This window comes from Rhinopithecus bieti, unplaced genomic scaffold (genome assembly GCF_001698545.2).
Source record: "Rhinopithecus bieti isolate Rb0 unplaced genomic scaffold, ASM169854v2 scaffold_84002, whole genome shotgun sequence".
NCBI classification, from domain to species: domain Eukaryota; kingdom Metazoa; phylum Chordata; class Mammalia; order Primates; family Cercopithecidae; genus Rhinopithecus; species Rhinopithecus bieti.
Genome location: NW_016841755.1, coordinates 5191926 through 5215931, shown reverse-complemented (window position 1 = coordinate 5215931; position 24006 = coordinate 5191926). Strand labels below are relative to the sequence as shown.

Below are 24006 nucleotides of genomic sequence, written 5' to 3'. Positions count from 1 at the left end.
AAAAAAAAAAAAAAAAAAAAAAAGCAATAGATAGTTAGCTTAAAATAAAACTTTTTTAATTTGCACAAATCATACACTGTATGTTCTCCTAGTCAGGTACACTACACACAAGTCCATTCTATGGATCGTTTACCAGCTGAGCAAAATGTGAGGGAAAATTATGTCAGTAAGAATCAGTTCATTTTTTTGGCTGCATTCTGTATAGGATCTCGGAAACAGTGAGAACTAGCAACCCAAAAAGCTCTCGCTGTACAAGTTAAGAGAATACAGCTCTTTTGAAGCATGTAGCTTCAATTTCGAGCTCTAGCAATCACTGTGAACTGTTTCTCTTTGCTTGCTTTCAGTCCTGAAAGACCACAAGGCAGTCCAGTGAGTGGGGTTGGGGGATGAGAGGGAACTCGGCGCTGCAGGAAGGGAGGGAGAAGTGACACAGCACAGCAACTAGGATTCCTCGGGACTCTGGATTTAGGCTAATCTAGAGGCTGACTCTGCCACTTAGCGGCATAACCTTGGGCAAGCTGGGCTTTGGCTTTCTTATCTGTAAAATAGGGATTGTGGGATGTTTTCCTTACAGCCCCCGGGGATGCGAAGAGGGAGCGCAAGGCACAGTGGCCACAGTTCCTGCTGGGCAGTACGCTCCCCAGGTGTGCTGCTACTGCTCTTATTACATACTTGGATTGGAATCCACTTTCTCTGTTTACTAAATGTGTGACTTGAGGAACACCCTTAAATTCTTTGTTAAACCTCGTTTTCTTCATCTGTAAGTGGTGGTACCCCCGGGGCAGAGGTGCCAGGGTGAGAGGCCACTGCCTTCAGCACCACCAGGTTGGGGAACAGCATGTACTTAACTTACCTACTTATTTCTGATCTATGTGACATTAACAGAAGACTAAATCCTATCAGGTTGGTTATCTATCTGCCACCTCAAATTTCTCCTGAATCTGGAACAACTTTTGAAAAGGAGTACATGAAGAAAACATGATTGCAAAAAACCTGATTAAAAAAATAAAAAGTTTGAGAATTACAGAGCTAATAAATAACTTGGTTTATTCTGTAGTGCCTTTTGAAAAATCTGTAACTTTGCCCAGTAGAAAGCTAGCCTTTTCCCACAACTCATAGTTTATATCTGGTTTTGATTAATACTTTCCACAAACTCTCATAAGATCTTTAGAACCTGCAATTATCAAGCAAAAATAAAACTTTGTCAGAAAGCCCATTAAATGCAGCTGCGAAGAAAACTCAACTAATTAAACAAATAAATTTAAATGTCTACTACATTTTGTGCTAAACTCTAAGGTTATGAAAACGAGCTAACTGTAAGATTTTACCTGCAAGAAACAGCTAATCTAGTAGGAGAAATAAGACGAACACCAGTGATCTATGTTATAAAAGAGAATCATAAAATAGTAAGTTTTCTTTTCTAACCAGGCTTGTTTTGAATCACTTCCTGTGGCCGACAGTCAGCACTACCATCGGTTAATAAATAGTTCATGGCCTTTCACAACAGTGTAGGCACAACAGGAGCAATGACCAGGACTCCAAAGCCATGGGACTGGCAGTGCCCAGAGTGTGGGTTCCATGACCAACACAGACAGGGTGCTGCACTCGGCAGGGTGAGGCGGCCCCTCCTGCACTGTCCTGTGCACACTGCCACAGGGCTCACTTGGCCACTTCACTGTGTAAGACTCCTAACTGAAGACACTTAAAACACAAAGTGTCAGTTTTATATGAAAGAGCAACTGGATTCTAATGTAACAATTAATGAGACACTTGGCCTGCCACAAAAACTCTTCTCCGTGTTGCAATACAGCAACACAGACAGCAGCTCATTTTCAACAGAAACTCTTCAAAGACTGCACATTCCCAGCTGTATATTCTGCAAAAAAGCACACTGCTCTCTAATCCACAAGAGCAGATCCCCTTCTAGCCAAGTAAAATGTCCACACCAACATCTCGGATCTCCAGCATGGGCTTTTTCATCTCTGGGTCAGCCACAAGACCAGTAACAGCGCCGCTCCCCCAGATCACAAACAGTCTGAAAGGGAGCAATACTCAACCAGTTCTGAAGTTCCCAACGCTGCTGCGGGGATGGGCTGTGCCTTCCCTTGAGAACCGGGCAGCTGAAGACCTCTGCGGCCGCTTTATCAGCTCTATTTAAAAAGCAGAACAACCAGGACAAATATCATGCAATTTCCGCTACTTCAACTACTACATAGTTTATGCTTGAATTATTGAGAAAATAGGTTTTGGATTAAAATGAAGAAAAATTAAGCCAGGGAAGTAGAGCATGTTTCAAAGCCCAGATCTTTTTGCTGTGACAAAGGCGGTCTAAGTTTCAGGCCTCACTGAGGATCAGATGAAGTCATTATTCATTCAGTCAGGGAAAAAAGACTCAATTACCTCAACCTAAAGATGCTATCAATGAATGCAAAGTGCATATTTTACTCTATTCATCCAAATCCCATTAAAAAGTGAAAGGAATGATTTAATCTGGCCTTCCAGAGTTGGTCTTTTTTTGTAATAAAATAAAGAATCACTGTCTTGCAAAATGCATAACCACCACCTCACACTTTCCCCTGCAACATAGCAGTGAGGAACTGTAAAAGCCAGGACAAAAACACTCAGAAATGAATACAAAGTTTCCTTTCAAAAAATGCCACGTATTGGGTGGAAACATTCAAAGCAGCCACTGCACACCGATATGCAGATCACTCAAAGCGTTAGTACCTTTCTCATTGATGAAGACAGATGTGGTCAGATGCTTGACTAGTGAATGTAACCATTTTGAAGCCAAGTATATGTTGTCTTCTCCCAACCCCTTTTAACTTAAAGAAGAGCAATAAAACATTTAGTGGAATAAAATACAACTTTTCAAAAATGGGCCGTGCCTTGCAGGTGGCCTTTTCTGAACTGTGACTCTTGTTCCTGGAATATAACTTGTAACCAAACTACAGTACATAGTGTAAATCTTGTAGGTTGCTTTTATATTATTTTAATTTTTTCAATTCTAACAAAACAGAAGAAAAGACACATTTCAACACTTGGGTTTTTTTTTTAACCCACTTCAATTAATAATCTTTTAATATTCAATTTCTCTGAAATATGCTTTTCTTCAACTCATCTAAAATACAATCTGAACTCTTATAAGCTATTTAAAATAAAAACCAGTTAACTTATAAAGTTACAGATTCTATAAAGAAGGTGGTAACTTCAGTTTTGATGTGGATCTCTTCCTTCTTTAAAAGAATGTCTTAGATACCTAGACAGACCAGATATCTTTTGCCATGACTGTAAACTTTTCACTCACAAAATATATTAATCGCTTGAAGTAATTATGACTGTTTAAGAAAAGGTAATGTAAATACACTCAGAAGTTATTTTCAACATTCATTGTCATCTCCTATATTAGGAGATGAAGCAAATTTTCTTCTACTTGTCATAATATTTGTTTTATTTGAAACAACTGTGATAACAAAATAAAATACACTACTGGAAATTTTAACCTCCAAGGGAAAATTTGTGCATAATGTCTAAGACAACCACAATGGTTCTACAAAGGGGCTGTTCTAGGATAATGAACACAATAATTGCCTGTATAATCTCAAATGCTACTAATGGCAACGATCACACATCCATTTAGTTCCTCTTTAATTTATGTACCAAGTTTAAAATAGCTAATGGTTCTCAGTAAAATAATGGTTTATACCAACAATAAAGGGTAAATACGGTATTCTCCAGCTTAATGAAGAAAAGATCAGCCTTTTTTTTTTTTTTTTTTTAACGAATGCTCGGACAAGTGAGAATCAGACCTTATCTCCATGACACAGCAACACTTCAATCCATCTCAAAGTTAAAACTCACATCACACTACTAAGTTCCTGATCAATCAATGTACACAGCAAATTGGAGTAGGCGTCGAATGCTGTAAAATCTCAGGCCCTATCCATGATTCAACAAAGTGCCTGCGCAACACTTACTGCTGATGACGTCACCCCGGGTGAACAGGATGTTGGCATCCAAACACTGTCACCCATCTTTTAAAACTCGTGCAGACTTACCCCTTACACAGAAGTAGTTTAGAATAGTAAAATGCAAAACTTCAGAGAGCCAATTTAAACTCTGGTAGAGCACTCGATTATTTTAGCTTGTCCTGTAGTTCCCCTGTGAACACAGGACAATCTGAAAAGCCTCGACTCTGACACCTCACTCATTCACGACTACTCTGCACAGGCAGAGAAGGACAGCTTTGTACATGGCTGACTATGTGTGGAAAACACAACTGTTAACGCTGCTTGTCTTTCATCCGCTGAACTATCTGTGGATCAGTTCTTCATTAAGAATTTAGACCCTGACTACAAAATGGATACAGGGCTATGCTTTAACCTAACTGAAATTCCTATAAAAAGCATATTCTTTTAAGTATCTTTGAAGTAAATAAGCCCTATATTTTCCACTGCTAGTAGAATCTTCAGAGACAAGAAAAATCTTCAGAGACAAGAAAAAAATAAGCAATTTTCAGATCTTCATTTGTGTTTCCACATTTCAAATAAATGAAACTCATGCACTAAATCTAAGTACTAAATTTTACAGCAACAACTTTTTCCATTACGAAGTTTAAATTAAAAGTATTACTTTTTAAAAAGTGATGCTACATAGTCTTTTTCCTTCTGAAGTTTATTATTTATTCTTTTTTGGATATGAACTACTAAGCCTTAAGTGTGTGTAGTACATGCAGACTGACCACACACTACAGATGTGTCTGAGCCATTATCGTTTATCACCTCAGTGATCTGCAAAATAAGAAGGGTTTCTTTTAGCCATTATAGTCTGTTGGGTCAATAATCTGTGCTTTAAGAATTCCCTAAATAAGTATCAGCACAACAATTCTTAATGTTACAATTTATCACCTTAGTTCTTAAAAATCAAAACCTGTATTTATACAATAAACAATTTAAAGTCTATTCTGAAAGAATATTTCATAACCTACATGTTTACCTACCAAGAAATTCAACATTTTGCCTATTCTATACTCAGAATTTAAGGTTTTTCCCTTGCTTGCTATATAATTATATAGAATGTTTTCCCTTGAACATTTAACATTAAAAGAGTACTATATTTTTCGTATAAACAAGAAAAGTATTAATGCAAGAATCAGCTACTAAACAGGGAAGCAAAACCACTTTTGAAACCAACATATGACACACAATTAAGAGACAAGGGAGTTCAAAGTAAACCCTCACACCTAGTTTACACAAACTGAAGCTACCCAACTTTTGATGTTACAGACAACAGATATTGTCACTCTGTCAGCAGACCTATATAAACATGTTTTTAACGACAAAATTATTACTAAAATTTGCAAGCTAAGTTTGAAGGGGGCTTCCGGAGTGCAGAATGAGGTTATCTTCTTAAACTGCTGGACTTCTAAGATCACTTGAGAAGGTTCGATACTGGCTCTAGCATTTTCTAGGACAGGTACCCACTCACCAGAATTTGTTATTATCGTCCATAATGTCAGAAAGTAGCATCATCTCTGAACACCATGTATACACATACACACATCTCATGTTTGCCCTTACAAAACTCATGCTTTCTACGTTCATACAGGACAACTGGATCCCACCTGTTGGTGTATGCCTTTACTGATATATTAGAACCTTCATCAAAGTCAATCAATGCATGAAAAGTCAGCAAATGCAAAGCAACACATTGGCTGAAAGGTAAGAAGTGAAAAACTTTTATATTTAGTAAGTATTATAAATTCATTTGTTATAAATTCTTTCAAATGTTCTCAACTTGTGATACATCAAAACCATATTTAAAACAAAAATAAGCATGTGAGAACATGCAAAATGATCTAGAAACTATTTGGAAATTTAATTTTTGCTCTACGTATAGAAATTACATTAAAATCCAGGAGTGAATATTAAGATAAGCCTATACATTTTCTAATGTACATTATTCCTCATCGTATTTTACAATCACCACATTCTTTATCTGAAAATCAGAAGGCGGAGGAGGCTGAAGTGTAAGAGTCACGTTCATTCCAACACTACACTGCCGACCACCGCCGCGCTGCTCACACCCTTCTCAGGGTCTTACACCTCACGCAGGCGGCTGGGAGGGAAGCCAGCGAGCGCGGGGAGTGCGGGGCGCGGCCAGCAGGGGGAGCGCGAGGCCGGCGCGGGTCCTCATCTCCGCAGACCCACTCCCCAGAGAGCGCCGGCCATTTCTAACCCCGCTCTCCCGAAAGCGCCGGCCATTTCTAACCCAGCCAGTGCAGCACAATACATACACTCACTCATTTATTTGTTTCTGAAAAAAGCGTTACCCTAAATATATGTTTTGTCATGCAGAATGCAGGCCAGAATCTACAGACTTGAACATCCTGGATTATGAGGGGTGGGAAGGGGCCCCTGAATAAAAATCTGGCATCTCATAAGAAGCCCTATTTCAAGACAGGACCTCGGAAATGCTGTGCACAGTCAGTAGGGTGGTGCCCGCCGCACAGTCAGTAAGGTGGTGCCCTCCTAAGGCTTTTCGAAGATTCCGGGCTAAAAAGTAAGTTGATAACACTGTAACAACAGCTTCCTTAATGATTTCAAGATCCTGAATATATTTCCCTTTTTTTGGTCTTAATATAGGAAGACATCAATTTTAAGTGGTTTTGCCAAGACCAGTAACCAATTTAAAATAATTCCATTAATAACATAAGCTATCCACTAACACCAGAAACCTCACAATGCAACATCATTCATAGAAGTGGCATTTGGTTTTCAGTCTAATACACAGTTTATTTGGGTAATTTTATATTTAACAAATACTTTACAAAGAGCATGAACCTATTCTCTAAGCCTTACTATCTAAACACACAATACCCAGGACTTTACGGGGGGTCATAAAGCTCTCATTGTATTTTACAAACAAGCCAGCAAGCTCTGCAGGAACTCCAAGAAGAGCAGATCCCGCCAGTGGGGGGTGGGAAGTCACTGGACCTCAGGGTCCCCAGAAGCCCAGGAGTTCTGACTGCTTCATGCTTCTTTACAAGGCGCACACTCAACTACTTCTTGCCCCAAGGCATATAAAAAATAGAATCTATTCTAATAATAACTCTAAGTGGTACTGATACTGTAAAAGAAAGTCTCTTACTAGGAGACATAAAACTTTAAGAGACATAGTAAAGGGAAGACCATGGCTTTCTTTAAAATAATTTAAAATACAGGGCACTCATCTTTCATTTTCTCAGTCTATTTCTAATAGTACACACTGAAGAGACTATGCTCTTTAGACATCTTGCTTCTGGGAGGTATCTGTCTTTTTATTTTACCCTGAATGTAGCAAGTCTTTATTTTAAATATCTCAGGGTAAGGTACAAACACTCTTAAAATATATTTCAAATATTCATTTAAGTATAATTTACAAAATATATTGCTGAACAAAAAACTTGTACAGTACTAAAATGTCATCAGATTCTATTAAAAACTCATAAAGAAAAGTACTTTAATATGTGGTCAGGGCTTCTAATGTCACAGTATTCCGAAATTCCCAAGCACAAGGTCTGTCCTTCCTTCAAAGAGCTTTGAACTCTTTTCAAGGAGCTTAAAAAAAGAAAAATTTACTTGATGTGTTTCTAGCATTCAGAATGTGAGATATTGAAGAAATTATTCCGATAAGTAGCTTCAAAATGTTGGGCCATAGATGGTGGAAAAGGCTGAGATTCAGAAGAGAAAACAGATGGGACGATTCCTTTTCACAAGCAAAGTGAGTCCCTGCAAATGTAGGTATACAGGAGGGCAGGGGGTGGCCCAGCAGACAGGCACCAGCCTAGCCCTCCTTCCATGGAGCCTGCTTGGAACATGGCCATGAAAACTGTTTTTAAAGAAACTGTGCAGAATGGAGGGTGGGGTGGAGGGGAAGACCACTTTCCACCTGCTTATTTCTCTTATAAAATTTTAGAAAATAGAATGGTTAAAAGATTATTAATAAACAAGATCACTAATTTTATAATTAAAACTTTAATTTCCAACCTAGATTATCTTCATAAGAGGTAATGATACCGATTAGTTTCTACAGTAAAGTGAGAAATTTCTTCAGTAATTAATTTCAAAATGTTGGCATCGGAATTCTTTCTTTGGCATGCCAACAAGTATAATATATTTAATGGTTTGTGCAAGGGAATTTACTAAACAGTTATCAGTGAAAAATATTTTTATATAAGATTCCAGAAAGTCTGGTTTCATTAAGGGCTACTTCAAACACTAAACATACCATTTGAAGTTGCTAATTGTTCTTGTAACAGTATCTTAGGAACCACCACAAAATGACAATGATCAGGAAAATTCCTGAATGCTTAACTGCTCAACTGTGGTCCAGCTGACTTCAGCATGTTTCCACCACCTTGATAACCTACATACAGCTGTATCAGAATCAGCACAGAAGAGATGTTATAGGACCTAGTCAAGGACACAAGGCTGTCATTGTCAAGTAACATGTCACTCTCTCCTATGTTTCTTGGCTTATTGTGTAAATACGTGGAGATTTATGAGCCACTGGAAGATCTCCATCCCATTTTCCAGATATCTGGCACCTACCACTATGTAAAATTACTCGACTATTTTTAAATCAAGAGTCATTAGCTGTCTTGACAAGACATATGACTAAAATATTTGCTGATCAGAACCACAATCAGTATTCTATTTAATTCCCCTTGCAATTAAATGCATATCACCGATTTATAATTATATTAAAAATGAGGATATATAAAATATTGACCAGTGTCTGAAACACCTCAAAATTACTATCATCTTAAACAAAGTCACTAGATTCTGTACATTTTCTGTTCCGCCCACACATCTGCTTAACTAGCTATTAACCAGAAGTTAACAATAGGTAAATGTTTTAATTTTTAAGGGAGAATAGCAGAATTGCAGACATAGAATAGCAAAGAAGGAGAAAAAAGAATGAAGGATAGTTATAGCAGTCTAATAGCTAACTTTGAATTACATCATTTTCAAAAATCCATGGTTCTTAGGATTTGTATTCTTTTGTAAGTAAAACGAACTTTAGCAGATTTGCTGAGAATTTTAAATGAAAAAGGTATTATGGTTAAATAAACTTTTCATCTTGCATAATCACCGTTTTATTATTAAAACTGTCTATTTAAGAAGTTTATTACTGGTATCTTGGCAAAATGCAACATTATTTCAAACCATCTAAAAATTTGTTACTTTATGTCTTCAGAGACATTTTATGAGTCATTTCATACTTAATGGTTTGTAAGCAATCCCAAGAGTTGGGAATTGTGTGAAGAGTTGCTCAGATTGACAGATAAAGTGAAAAGGTCTGTATTAATTTCCAAATAAAGAAATGCATGGCATGGTACCGCACGATGATTATACTCCAAAGTACCAATTAGAACGCATCAGAAACTAGAGCAAGTTGACACTCTACAATAAAGCAAATAATTTCCAGTTGGAGGGGCAGAAAATGTTAATATGCAACGTTCAAGACTACAAGAATCTTTGTAAAAGGAAGTAGCTAATAAGGTTTAATGATGCATGTCAGGAAGCCACAGTATGTAGGGAAACACAGCTGGCTTCATTTTGTAAACTATTTGATATACACATCTTTCTCGTTTGCGGTTATCAGCTGTGCAGTGCCATGGGGGACAGTTTAGACTTCAAATCAGGATATTCTTCTTGTTCTCTAAATTACAAGTAAAATACATTAATATAATATGGTGCTATAGGCTAGTGCCCTGACTACGGCTTATCAGTTTACGAAAGAGGATTAAAGAAGTCTTCTGTAAAATGTTGTGGAAACAATCTTGCCAGCCTAAATAGGCTACTAAGAACAAGAACCATTAAAACAAATCATAAAACAGACAAAACGCTTGGATTTAGCGAATTAATAACCCTCACAAAATGGTCACCATTTTTCATACCTCAGGCATTAAAATAAAAACTGGCTGAAAATGCTCCTGCGTGAAACCACAGGCCTAGAGCAGTGCTTCCTCTCCTGCACACACAGGTGGCTGCAAGGAGGGGCCCACTCTAAAGGCAGCAGCATCCCAGTGCTGAGGGACTCCAACGTGCAGGTGACAGCAATTAGCAGCAGATGACAGCAGCCCCTGAATCTGTGCCAGATGGCAGCGAAGGGTCACTGGGAGCCATCAACCTTCCACAAGGAAGCCCTTGTGTTTGGCGACTATCAAACTCTAAAGCTCTTAGAAACAAACTAATTATTCAACCACCAGAAGACAACCACTAGGTCACAACGCTAATATCAGAACACTGTTCAAGCACTTAGAGTGCACTTATTCTAAATGTAATTACACATATTAGCTGTTAAAAACAAGCATGCTGCATAATGATGAAAAGGTTGCCCTAAACTCAAAGGAGCTAAAATTCTAGTAATTAGTGAATTGTCTTATGGCAAAATACAGTCAACAGGTTCTAACTTTGGATGAATGCTGCTTGTAGTTAAAGCTACAAACAGCCACTTTCTAAGTGAGACTCTGTATGGAACCTAATCAGCACCCTGGCTGATGACGGAAGGCCAGAAGAACTACAGAGAAAGAACGACATCTCTCAAGACAGACGATAGAGAAGCTGTGCGTCGTCCCACTACAGGGGATCTAAGAAAAGTCTGAAAATCTCAGAGTCGTTTGTCAAGGCTTCCTGCTCAAATGTTAAGTATCACCCTAGGTAGCGAGGCCAGAACAGAGGAGGGGCAGCAAGAGAATGGAAAGGCTGTGGAATTCTCACACAGGACAAACCCACCTGTCCATGTTCTACACAGAGAAAAAAATGCAGTCAAAATGCTTGAGACAACCAAAACATCAATGCGTGACTGATTTACCTTGACGAGACTAACTCCACACTAATAACTAATACATAAAACAGCTTACGTTTTGGTTTAAATGTATTAACAAATTATAATTGATTCATTTTTTTTCTCCTCATGACCACAAGCAGCTTTCAACCCAGTAGCCCTTTACAATTAACAAGTGCTGCTGTGTCATGTCTGCTATTCAGCCTTCCTAACTCTGCCAGGTATTATTCTGTCTATTCCACTTCTGAGGAGGTTAGGTGCTTGGTCAAGAGCACACAGCTCATGGCAGATTGGAGACCGAGCAGCTCCCCGTCCCCAACTTCCGTTCTGCGTCCTTGGCCCGACACTGCCAAATGCCGAGGTTCCCAGGGCCCACTAGTACGCGTTAGAGGTGACATTATTTTCATTCTCATAATTGGATGTCTCTGGTTGAACTTTCTTTTGGTGTTTTTTGAGGTGGAATTTCGCTCTTGGTGCCAGGCTGGAGTGCCGTGGCACAATCTTGGCTTCACTGCAACCTCCACCTCCCAGGTCCAAGCAATTCTCCTGCCTCAGCCTCCCAAGTAGCTGGGATTTACAGGCATGCACCACCACGCCCAGCTAATTTTGTATTTTTAGTAGAGACGGGGTTTCTCCACGTTGGTCAGACTGGTCTTGAACTCCCGCCGTCAGGTGATCCACCTGCCTCAGTCTCCCAAAGTGCTGGCATTACAGGCGTGAGCCTCTGTGCCTGGCCAGATCTTTCCATTCACTACTCAAACTTCCATTAGGCTCATGAAATAAAAACAGGTTGAATTTTCTTTATCATAAATTTTTTTCTTTTACATATTTTTAATTTGGATGTGGTAAGCTCATGAAATAAAACAAGGTGAATTTTCTTTATTAAATGGTTTTTATGTTTTCTTTTACCATTTTTATTTGGATGTGGTAAAACTTCCTGCTCCACTGGTACCAATTACTATCCTTTGAGAAAAGGAGGATAGACTACATGAAATAATTAAATGTTGTAACCCAAATGACCTACCAAGGCAGCAGGCACTTAACAGAGGGGAATATTGAGCCCAGCAAAGTCACTAAAGGCAGTGCCCTCGCCTCACTTCGCCGGCTTCTACTGGAGCTTTCTAGCTGGAGGGCTCTCCTCCTGCGCTGCCAAAGTGGGCTCCGCTGAGAACACTCTGGAGGGTTCCAGAGAGCACAGGCAGGCTTGGGTCTCGAGCTCTAGGAAGAGACCACGGGTGTGGGACCCCTGAGGCTTGGTGCTGTGCTGGTCACTGTTGATGGGGATGCAGGCAGAGCGAGCCTCTCTGCTCATCCGCTGGAAACACTCAGCCCTCAGGAACCACGTTCTCCCAGCTACATTCCGACGCCTCTTCGTTAACGCCTCAGTGTAACAGTTAACCGATGATCAACTGCCCTCACAAAACAATGCTCTCAAGAAAACAGCAAGGTGAGAAAACACATTCCTCCTAAAGAATTATCATGTAACTTACATGAAAAAAAATTTACATGAGAAAAGAAACTGCAGTCAAGTGCCTGAAATAAACCCTGGTCCTCAGCTACCTCTTGCACAATGATGCATGCAGGGAAGCTGATTTTTCTTCCATTTCTTTTTACAAGCAGCATGGCACAATGCTAGACAATAGCGGCACAATGACTCCACGTTGAAGGAAATCATCTTCTGAAGACGATTTTAAGTGCCGTGACACCAGCATCCTATGTCCCTGTCCCTGCCACAGCAGACTTGGCTGGTGGTGCTCATACCACAACCCACTCTGGGGCTTGGTTTTATGAGGATGGTTTGTTTACATCCATGGGTAGGCTCACAGTGCCTGCAAGAAACACAATCATTTAATTTGGTTTGTTGTAAATTCCCAACCTCTCTGTTTTGGTTTCAAGATGCAGCACTTGTCGTGGATTGTGGAGTGGTGGAAATAAGAGGGCTGAAGGGGCACACACGGTGGTCCACAGTCCACAGTCTGCCTGGGCCAGGCCCTGTCTCACCCCAGGCACCTTCCTGCATGCTTTCTGCAGTTCTTTCATACTGTCCCACCTTGGATCTGGGCACATCTGTTCTCTGCCTGAAATGCCACCTTTCCTTCCCAGCTGACACCGTTGTTTTGATGACTGGGGGTTGGGGCTCAGCGGCTGGAGGCTTGAGCCTGCCTATCTGAGGCATGAAGCAGAAAAACAGTAACTGCTAATTTCAATGCCAGTTGTGACCTTCTTCTCGTTCTTACTGACATGATAAAAATACACCTAGTTCTCCTTTGACCTGACTTGGTTACTTCTGATTCTCCCACTTAATCTGATATCTGAGCAGTGCTTCCGTGTCATTGCCTGTGTGACCCCTGCAGATCTTTCCCGCTTTGGAAATCTATTAGCGGCTCCTCCGTGATCACCACAGATCACCACCCCAACAGCAAGAGGAGAAGGAAAATCATACTCACTGCCTGTCCATACCTTGAGTTGGGGTAGAGACAGGAATTGTGAAATCCAAGGCCCAGGGACAGGCCGGGGCACCACAGGCTGTGCCCACAGCTGCCGAGACAGCAGAGCCCACCAGGGCAAATCGAGGAGAGAGCAGAATGGGGCGTGAGTAGGGTCTGAATCACACTGACCACCTTAAGAGCAATCACCCTCCCAAGACCAGGGAGTGCACAGAGGGGGCACAGAAAGGGAGGAGCAACCTGGTCCTCAGAGTCCAGCTACAGCCCCGCCAGAACAGCAGCAGCCCATGCTGCTCCCAGGCAGGGGCCCTGCACATGCTCCCCGAGGTGTTCCTGGCCTGCATCAGAGACACGATGACCATTATCACCACCTCGCATAAGCACCGGAACTGACCTCCCCACAGCCTTGAGATGACAGCAGCATTCAGACAACAGCAGCCACGAGATTACTATGGAATTAGTTGCCAATGTTCTCATTAAAAAAAAAAAAAAAAAATCAGTTACCCAGTCAGGGTAAATTTCAACATGATAGTGCTCAACATCTGATTAGGATCTGTAATTAAAATGCAGAGTATATGAACTCAATATTTTTACTGTAGGCAATCAATTTGGAAATAAAATGCTTTTCTACTATTTAAAATAAAATATATCACCAAAAAAATTTTTTTTATTTTGAAATAGCAGCAAACAGAATATAAAATTTTTTAAAGATAGTAATTGAAATAATATCCAAAAATGTCAAGGCCAGGCACAGTGGCTCACGCCTGTAATTCCAATACTTTGGGAGGCCATGGCTGGAGGATCACTTGAGGCCAGGACTTTTGATACCAGCCTAGGGAATACAGGAGGCCCAGTCTCTACAAAAAATAAAATATTAGCCAGGTATGATGGCATGTGCCTGTAGTCCCAGTTACTCAGGAGGCTGAGGTGTGAGGATGACTTTGGCCCAGGAGGTCGAGGCTGCAGTGAGCAGTGATCATGCCACTGAAATCCAGCCCAGGTGACACAGTAAGACCTTGTCTCAAAAAAAAAAAAAAAAGTCAAATACTTAGAAATAAATCCAACAAAAGGTATACCAACCTCTACAGAGAACAATCATAAGACATTATTGAAAAATAAAGGGATACACAATATTCGTTGATTAAAAGACTTAATATTATAAAAATTATCTCTGAAGATCTATAGACATTTAAATGCAATCCCTAACTCCCTACAGCAATTAAAAATTATTAGCAAAGAAAGGGATCAGCAGACCAATCATAGGAAAGGGCCAAGATGTGCGTGCACCTACTGTGGGTGGACACTGACTCGTGCACAGACCTTGCACATAGTGGGGAAGGGGCAGATTTTCGACAATCACTTCTGGGTCAACTGGAAATCCACATGGGGGAAAAACAGAAACTGGGTCCTACTTCTTCTTATACACAAAAACCAATTCTAGATGTTTAGAAATTTAACAGAAAGGAAACAATAAAGCTTCAGAAGACAGTATGAGAGAGTATCTCCGTGACCTACGGTGGAGAAAGAGTTCTTAAACCATTAAAAAAAAAAAAAGTTGATAAACAGTGTTACAACTGAGAATTGCTACTCATCAAAACACCACCAACAAAGCAAGAAGGCAAACAACAGAGTGGGAGAAAACAACTTGGATATACAAAGAGCTCCTACAAAACAGCAAGAAAAAGACTAACAATTCAATGGGAAAATGAGCTATGAGCTAAGACTTTTATAGGAAATTCCCAAACCAAGACACCCCGACAGCCATGCCAATAAACACATGAATAAACCTCATAACTCATCCGAAAAATGAAAACTAAAAACCCAATGAGATATCACTACATCCCCACTAGAATGCTAAAATTAAAATAACGTAAGATAGACAATACAAGTGTGGACAAGATTATAGGGAAACCTGAGTTCTCTTGCTTGCCTGGGAAGAGTAAAAACCAGTACAATTATTATGTGAAATGAATACAGACACGCTATACGACCCAGGAATGCCACTCCCTAGGCGCACACCTTACAGAAGGCATGCAGATTGCACCAAGAGATCTGTATACACTATTCAGAACAGAGAATTCCTAACAGCAAGAAGCCCAAAGAACCCAGAGATCAATGATGTAGCAATCGGTGGCTGCATATAATTATGGCTTCCTGATGCAACAGAAGATATAAAAATGTGCTGTGACACACAACAACGGGAAACTTCACACATGCCTATGACTACACAAAAGGAGCCCAACACAAATGAATACATATGGTTTAATTCCATTTTTTGTAAACTTTAAGAACAGACCAAAATAACTGGCCCGTTAGATAAGAGGATGGTGTGGCCAGGCGCGGTGGCTCAAGCCTGTAATCCCAGCACTCTGGGAGGCCGAGACGGGTGGATCACGAGGTCAGGAGATCGAGACCATCCTGGCTAACACGGTGAAACCCCGTCTCTACTAAAAAAATATAAAAAACTAGCCGGGCGAGGTGGCGGGCGCTTGTAGTCCCAGCTACTCGGGAGGCTGAGGCAGGAGAATGGCGGGAACCCGGGAGGCGGAGCTTGCAGTGAGCTGAGATCCGGCCACTGCACTCCAGCCTGGGCGACAGAGCGAGACTCCGTCTCAAAAAAAAAAAAAAAAAAAAAAAAGATAAGAGGATGGTGGTCACCTTGGTGAGGAAGGGACACTCCTGGGAAGCTGGGAGAATTCTGCTTCTTGACAAGTGTGACACACCATGAGTGGGTGCTCATTTTATGCTATTTAACTGAGCAGTGCAAGTTTTAAAATGTGTGCACTTTTGTTCATCGCTGTTGTCAATAATTTAAAAAACAAAAACCAAAAAAAGTATCACAGAAAACAAGTATTATAATTGTTATTATGCAAAATTCAAATACTGACCAAAAGCTTCACAGCTGAACGGGAGTCTAGTTTATATTGCTCTATGGCTTAAAAAGTGTTAGTAATATGATATGTGGAGGAAGGTTATTTTACAGAATTAAATTGGAGTAAAACTGGACTTAATGTCTTATAAGCTGCAAAATAAAGAGCATTTCTGAAACTTCAGAAAATGAGAGACTAATGAAGTTATATACAATAAGGCCAGGCACAGTGGCTCACACCTGTAATCCATCCTAGCACTCTGGAAAGCTGAGGCAGGCAGATCATCTGAGGTTAGGAGTTCGAGACCAGCCCGACCAATATGGTGAAACCCCGTCTCTACTAAAAATACAAAAATTAGCCAGGCATGGTCACGGGCACCTGTAGTCCCAGCTACTTGGGAGGCTGAGACAGGAGAATTGCTTGAACCCAGGAGGTGGAGGTTGCAGTGAGCCGAGACTGTGCCACTGAACTCTAGCCTAGGTGACAGAGCAAGACTCCATCTCAAAAAATAAATACATAATATACAATAAGCTTATAATACAAATATTTTTATAAAAGCTGAACCAAGGAAATCTTACACATAGAGCTGAACATGACAATAAACCAAATACCATCCATTGATTATATTCCTAAGCTGCACAAACCCACGGTTGAAACTGCAGCCACAGCAGCACGCCCACAGCAAGCACGCCCACAGCAGCACGCCCACAGCAAGCACGCCCACAGCAGCATGCCCACAGCAAGCACGCCCACAGCAAGCACGCCCACAGCAAGCATGCCCACAGAAAGCATGCCCACAGTGGCGGAATATTCCATGTAGTATGCCATGGTGTATATGTGTCACACTTTCTTAATCCAGTCTGTCACTGATGGACATTTGGGTTGATTCCAAGTCTTTGCTATTACGAATAGTGCTGCAATAAACATACGTGTGCATGTGTCTTTATAGCAGCATGATTTATAATCCTTTGGGTATATACCCAGTAATGGGATGGCTGGGTCAAATGGTATTTCTAGTTCTAGATCCTTGAGGAATCGCCACACTGTTTTCCACAATGGTTGAACCAGTTTACAGTCCCACCAACAGTGTAAAAGTGTTCCTATTTCTCCACATCCTCTCCAGCACCTGTTGTTTCCTGATTTCTTAATGATCACCATTCTAACTGGTGTGAGATGGTATCTCATTGTGGTTTTGATTTGCATTTCTCTGATGGCGAGTGATGATGAGCATTTTTTCATGTGTCTGTTGGCTGTATGAATGTCTTCTTTTGAGAAATGTCTGTTCATATCCTTTGCCCACTTTTTGATGGGGTTGTTTGTTTTTTTCTTGTATATTTGTTTGAGTTCTTTGTAGATTCTGGATATTAGCCCTTTGTCAGATGAGTAGATTGCAAAAATTTTCTCCCATTCTGTAGGTTGCCTGTTCACTCTGATGGTAGTTTCTTTTGCTGTGCAGAAGCTCTTTAGTTTAATTAGATCCCATTTGTCATTTCTGGCTTTTGCTGCCGTTGTTTTTGGTGTTTTAAACATGAAGTCCTTGCCCATGCCTATGTCCGGAATGGTACTACCTAGGTTTTCTTCTAGGGTTTTTACGGTTTTAGGTCTAACATTTAAGTCTCTATTCCATCTTGAATTAATTTTCGTATAAGGAGTAAGGAAAGGATCCAGTTTCAGCTTTCTACTTATGACTACCCAATTTTCCCAGCACCATTTATTAAACAGGGAATCCTTTCCCCATTTCTTGTTTTTGTCAGGTTTGTCAAAGATCAGAATCTCAGTTTTTTAATGGGTCTGTGCCCCTGCACTCTACCCTTCACAAGTGGGATATCCCACAATATCCCACGCCATTAGCTGAGACAGGAAGACTAGAAGGCGTGGGAGTGAAAGAATTCCTTCCCCCAGGTGGGACAGACCTGGTAAGGTCTTCTCCCCTGAGCAACAACCCTCTTTACAGGGGACACACTACTCGTTCTTCCAGACCCAGAATGGGAGCTTTCTTGGAGCTTCCCTTTGAACTGGTAAGATTCCTGCAGGTAAAGTTCACCAAAGTGTCCCCTGGAAGCCCCAAAATGCAGCCCCAAGTGTCTCCCTACGACGCTAGACGACATCCACTCTTCACCACCAAGCTGCTTTGCACTCCACTGGCCTGATTCGCTCCAGTCTGCACCCCTCTTAGGGAAACATAAACTTCTGATACTCTCTGGCGTCGGGGGAGCGGGGAGTGCAGGGGCTGCCTCAAGCCCTCTAAGCCTGCAGACACCATGCAGCAACCTAGGTCTGTGGCTCACCTCTCCAGCTACCCATCTCCCAGAGTCATCTTGTTTCCACATCTCACTTGTGCATCCTGTGAAGAGAGGCAAGAGCCCCACACCCACATCAACCTTTCTTGCTTCTCCAATTCCTCTTCCTCTCTTTCCCAACACAGGCTATGATGGGAAGTCTACAAAGAGGAGTTAGGACTGTGCTCGCTCTTTCTTTCCTACTGTTTAGACTTTAAGCTCTATCTTGATTCCTTTAAGATATGGCCTCCTGAATCTAAACAGTACTCTTTCAAACCAAAATGTTCACTTGTGGTCAGGAGCAGTGGCTCACGCCTGTAATCCCAGGACTTTGCGGGGTCAAGGTAGGCTGATTGCTTGAGGTCAAGAGTTTGAGACCAGCCTGGCCAACATGGCAAAACCCCGTCTCTGATAAAAATACAAAAATTTAGCCTAGTGTGGTGGCGCACGCCTGTAGTCCCAGCTACTAGGGAAGCTGAGGCAGGAGAATCGCTTGAAGCCAGGAGGCGGAGGTTGCAGTGAACTGAGATCACGCCACTGCACTCCAGCCCAGGTGACAGAGTGAGACTCCATCTCAGAAAAAAATAAAATAAAATAAAGCTCACTGTAAAAAAATTTCAATAGATTTCTGGGGAATAGGTGGTGTTTGGTTACATTAGTAAATTCTTTAATGTTGCTGTCTGAGATTTCAGTGCACCCATCACCAGAGTAGTGTACACTGTATCCAATGTGTAGTCTTTTATCCTTCACCTCCCTCCCACCCTTCCCCCAAATCCCCAAAGTACACTGTATCATTCTTATGCCTTTGCATATTCATAGCTTAGCTCCCACTTATGGGTGAGAACCTATGACGTTTGCTTTTCTATTCTTGAGTTACTTCACTTAGAATAATGGTCTCCAATTCCATCCAGGTTGTTGCAAATGCCATTATTTTGCTCCTTTGTATGGCTGAGCAGTATTCCATGGTGTGTGTGTGTGTATGTGTGTGTGTATAGTGTATATATATATGCTTTATCCACTTGTTGATTGATGGGCACTTGAGCTGGTTTCATATTTCTGCAATTGTGAACTGTGCTGCTATGAACGTGTGTGTGCAAGTGTCTCTTTTGTACAGTGACTTCTTTTCCTCGGGGTAGATACCCAGTGGTGGGACTGCTGGATCAGATGGTGGATCTACTTTTAGTTCTTTAAGGAATCTCCACACTGTTTTCCACAGTGGTTATGCTAGTTTCCATTCCCACCAGCAGTGTGGAAGGTGTTCCCTGTTCACCACATCCACGCCAGCACCTACTAGTTTTTGATGATGGCCATTCTTGCAGGAGTAAGATGGTGCTGCCCTGTGGCTTTGATTTGCATTTCCCTGATCATTCGTGATGCTGAGCATTGTTTCAAACATTCACTGGCCATCCGTGGATCTTCTTTTGAGAACTGCCCATTCATGTCCTTAGCCCACTTTTTCATGGGATTGTTTGGTTTTTTTCTTGATGACTTGTGTTCCTTGTAGATTCTGAATATTAGTCTTTTGTCAGATGTATAGGTTGTGAAGATTTTCTCCCACTCTGTGGGCTGTCTGTTTGCTGATTATTTCTTTTGCTGTGCAGAAGCTTTTTAGTTTATGTCACATCTGTTTATCTTTGTCTTTGTTGCATTCGCTTTTGGGTTCTTGGTCATGAAGTCTTTGCATAAGCCAATGTCTAGAAGGTATTTTCCAATGTTACTTTCTAGAATTTTTATGGCTTCAGGTCTTAGATTTAAGTCTTCGATCCATCTTGAGTTCATTTTTGTATCAAGTGAGAGATGAGGCTTCTACATGTGGCTTGCCAATTATCCCAGCACCATTTGTTGAATAGGGTGTCCTCTATCCACTTTATGTTTTTGTTTGCTTTGTCGGATATCAGTTGACTATAAGTATTTGGCTTTATTTCTGGGTTCTCTATTCTGTTCCATTGGTCTACATGCCTGTTTTTATCCAGTACCATGCAATTTGTTCTTTTTGCTTAGTCTTGCTTTGGCTATGCGAGCTCTTTTTTGGTTCCATATGAATTTTAGGATTATTTTTTCCAGTTCTGTGAAGAATAATGGTGGTATTTTGATGAGAATTGTACTGCATTTGTAGATTACTTTTGGCAGCATGGTCATCTTCATAATATTGATTCTACCCATCCATGAGCATGGGATGTGTTTCTATTTGTTTGTGTCATCTATGATTTCTTTCAGCAGTATTTTGTAGTTTTCCTTGTAGAGGTCTCTCACCTCCTTGGTTAAAGTATATTCCTAAATTTTTTTTTTTTTTTTTTTTTTTTTTTTGCAGCTTTTATAAAAGGGGTTGAGTTTGTGATTTGATTCTCAGCTTGGTCACTGTTTGGTGTATAGCAGGGCTACTGATTTGTGTACATTAATTTTGTATCCTGAAACTTTGCTGAATTCATTTACTAGTTCTAGGAGCTTTTTGGATGAGTCTTCAGGGTTTTCTAGTCATACGATCATGTCATCAGCAAACAGTGACAGTTTGACTTCCTCTTTACCAATCTGGATGTGCTTTATTTTCTTCTCTTGTCTGATTGCTGTGGTTAGGACTGCCAGCCAAGGAAACCTCCACTTTATTACAGAAAACTAATATTATGATATTAATAGTAATTTTTTTTTATATTCTTTGAACTACTACATCATTTTAAGTGGGAAAGTAATTAAACTACACTTTATTCAGTCTTAGCACTTACACAAAGGTCTTTCCTGACATATCTATAAATTTCATTTTATAAAAAGTAGATTCAGATATTGAGTTCCTTTTTTCCTTTAATGCACTAAACTCAATTTTAAGACAAAAACAGGACATGTAGTGACAACCTAGCATGTCAAACATCCTTAAAATGATTCAAAGTGTATATTAAATGAAATTATGCAAATACAAGTAACATAGATACTTTAAAATGTCCAAGAATTCATTTAATTTTGTTTCAGCTTATTAACATCCATAAATTATCTTTAAAATTGTTATGGTTTTTTTTATCCAGAAAGCTAAGGTTTAAGAATGTAATTTGAAAGAGAAATGATTACTGACTAAAGAATGCAAGGAAACTTGCCAATCTGGTTTTCTTCTTGCATCTAGAAACATGCAGCAGTAACCTGATATGTCTGTGAAGACAGCAGTGCGCCCGCGCCTCCGGAAACACACCAGTCTGCCTCTCTCCAAAGGACTGGGGAAACGCCTCATCTGAGACTGAAATTAAGCCTGTGAAGCAGTCATTTTTCTTTATATTGTTTGGAATTAAAAACATATTAAATTGATCCATTATGAAAATTCTGCTCTCTATACTGTGTGTTTCAGACCATGTCTGTGTCTTAAGGCTATGAAACAATTTTTGTAATTGTAATAACAAAACAAATTATTGACTTTAACTTAAGAAAACTGTTGCCTGAATGACTGAATATTCAACCAAAACAGATCCCTCCCTCAATTGTATCATATGCAAGCTGCTCATTTCCACAGGTTAATGAACCTTATGTGGTACTGTTATATTTGGTTGGCTTTCTATTTCTGATTTTACATCTTTATTTTGTAGGGGTGGGAGAGTGCCCATGGTGCAGTTTTAGTAATTATATAATTCTATGTAACATGCTAGTGTGAGTTATCGACAGTACTGTACTGAAAAAAATGTTATATTTCACATCAGCACCAACAGTAACATTAAGAGAAATCTGGTTATACAACTTAGAAGTCATAACTGTGAATTGTAGCCGAGCTGCTACTTTTTTTTTTTTTTTTTTTTGAGACAGGGTCTTGTACCATCACCCAGGCTGGAGTGTAGTGGCATGATCTCAGCTCACTACAGCCTCAACCTCCGGTTGAAGATCAAATGACCCTCCCACCTCAGCCTCCCAGATAGTTTGTACCACAGGCGTGCCCTACCACGCCCACCTAATTTTTTTTATTTTTAGAGAGACAGGGTTTCACCATGTTGCCCACGCTGGTCTCAAATTCCTGGCCTCAACTGATCTGCTTGCCTCGACTTCCCAAAGTGCTGAGATTACAGGCGAACCATGCCCGGCCAGCTTCTTTAATCCGTTCATTAACTTTGAGGTTACTTAATTTAGAAAATTAATTTTTAAAAGCCAAAAACAGTATATCTGATACCAGAACAGCAAGTCACACCTTAAGTAAATCATTATTTATTATTTACTATGTACAAAATACAGGAAAAGAGACAGAAGACAAAAGACAAATGTATCTATGACTTCCCACTTCTGATTATAATCTCTTTAAAGACTATGTTTATTTCTAATCCCCAACCAATGACAGATGCAACAGGCAGTCACCTTAAACAGGGATTATTTTGTTTACTGAATAACAGATTTAGAAAGGAAGCTAGTGCATCCTTCAGCGATGTTTTCCTTGGCTTCACAGTAATGGGAGTTTGGTACAGCGGAGGTTGAGGAGACGGAAGTCCATGTAAAGAATGTTGTGTCAGCCCCTGTATTTATCCAGTATTTTCTATGGAAAGATAAAGGTTCTCTCACAGTGAATTCTGTCTGTTCTATGGGCACAGGAGTCTGGTACAACAGATGTGCAAAAAATTCTGCTCATCAAGCAAAATTTATCACTAGAGGAGAATTTGAAATATTCTGATGATAATTTCTCTTAAATCAATTGAAGCCAAATACTATTCCATACTCATCTAAAAGGCTATTTTTTGGGCTAATGATTTAAGTGGCTCTAATATGTCCTGCATTGATTCAATGATGAATTCATGTGTTCAGTTAATCAGCATTTATCAAATGCCTAACGTTTTTGTCTTATCACATTATGAGCTTTGGCTAATGTATACAAAGTGAACAAATATGAGATTTTAACCCTCAAGAAAGGAAACCATTTTTAAAAACAAGAGAATAGGCACTTCAATGTGTTGCTGTCTTGCTTTCTCAACACAGTGCACACACATGCCTGGGCAGAGCAGTTAAAACTTCCTGAGAAGGCACAGAGCCAGGTACTGGGCTGGAGCCCATGTGCAGTGAGGAAGGAGAAGAGTCAGGGAGTCTGGGGTGAGATGCTGAGGGATGTAAAGAGGGTCACTGGGCCAGGCGCGGTGGCTCAAGCCTGTAATCCCAGCACTTTGGGAGGCCGAGACGGGCGGAGAACGAGGTCAGGAGATCGAGACCATCCTGGCTAACACGGTGAAACCCCGTCTCTACTAAAACTACAAAAAACTAGCCGGGCGACGTGGCAGCGCCTATAGTCCCAGCTACCCGGGAGGCTGAGGCAGGAGAATGGCGTGAACCCGGGAGGCGGAGCTTGCAGTGAGCTGAGATCCGGCCACAGCATTCCAGCCTGGGTGACAGAGCGAGACTCCGTCTCAAAAAAAAAAAAAGAAAAAAAAGAGGGTCACTGGCTGGTAAGGCAAGGGATTGCTCAAATCAGTAAATACAGTCAGTGTAATAATAAACCGGTTTCTCACTGTCAGGGAAGGAGTTACAATGTGGAAACAAAAAAAATAGAAGAAACCCCTGGATTCATCATCCATCCACCCATCCACTTATATACTTGTCTACCCATCTACCCACTCACTCACTCACTCACCC

General features: G+C 40.6%; 1 protein-coding gene across 1 annotated transcript in view; it reads right to left on the bottom strand.

Moving 5' to 3' along the window:
* The window catches only part of ATP9B (ATPase phospholipid transporting 9B), a 306136-nt gene that overhangs the window by 119702 nt on the left and 162428 nt on the right, over positions 1–24006 (bottom strand).